We start from the raw sequence: 1,340 nt of genomic DNA on the forward strand, positions 1-1,340 counted from the left end.
GTCTGAAAATTTATTAAGTTTAGTTAGCAACTTTAAAATTTCAAATGAAAACCATAAAATTTGATTATAGTCCAACTTCCATATTAGATCCAATTTAATAAGAATTAATATGAGATTAATACATATCAGGTATTATTTGAAAAGAGAGTACACAGAGATGAGAGTTGCATGATTTTGATTTCTCCAAGAGGGAGAAATCATAAAGAGAAAGATAATAAATATTTTATTTAATTCTTTAACAATAATAAAATATGTCATATTTATAATAGGTGTGATACAAAAAGATCACCTATAAATTAATTAGGAAAATAAATCAAATTCTAGTACACTTATGAAAAATAAATCAAATGCTAACAATTTTGGAAAATAAATAAAATTCTAACAACTAAATAATAAATCACAAAATAACTAAATAATCATACGGAGAGATTATAAGCTCGCTTTCGGATTATAGTAAAAGTTTAGCACAATCTCACCCTATACTTTTCGACAGACAATAATTAGAAATATATTTAATTTTCATAAATTTTCAATTAATTTTTAAAATTGCGGAATTTGAGCAATTTATATTTCCATTAAATCAATTTCAAGTAATAGGAGTACATATTTTACGAAGTAGTAAAATATTCTCTCCATCTCATAGTAATTGTCACCCTTGATGTTAACACGAGTTTTAAAAAGGTAAAGAAAAGTTGGTTGAAAAAAGTTAATGGAATGTGAGATCCACTTTTTAATATTTGGTTCATAATAAAATGTAAGTGAGGTGAGTTAGTGGAATATGGAACCTACTTATCATTTACGGTAAAAATGAAATTTGACAATTATTATGAAACGGACTAAAATGAAAAAGATCGACAAATTATGGTGGGGTAGAGGGTGTATTTAATTACGTCAGAATTCAATACGGATGGGTGTGGTTTGGTCAGAACGTGGGGAGTGGTGGCAAAAGCGTAATTATAACGCAAAGGTGGGTCCCGCGATGAAGTCACCGTGCATATCTGAAACATGGAATCAATGAAAGCCAGAAAGTGGTTCATGATGAAGGGAGTTCAAGTGGGGTCCATGTGACGTCATGATCGGGTTTCCACGTCATTACTACGTCGAGGCGTCGACAGGTGGCAGCAGATCCTGCCCCTCCAACGATGGGGAGAGAGAGTGTCACTGTAGGCAAGCACATCACCGTAACGGGGCAGGTCCCACACCACGTGGGATGTTCACACAATAATTCATGAATATTAATACTCCATGTTTATATATGATCTCATTTTATAAATTCTATTAGACCATCAGCAATGGCGGACGTCAGCGCAGAATTTCCACCGGCGTACGGGAATTCCATG

The sequence above is a fragment of the Salvia splendens genome, chromosome 21, assembly GCF_004379255.2.
Source record: "Salvia splendens isolate huo1 chromosome 21, SspV2, whole genome shotgun sequence".
NCBI classification, from domain to species: Eukaryota; Viridiplantae; Streptophyta; class Magnoliopsida; order Lamiales; family Lamiaceae; genus Salvia; species Salvia splendens.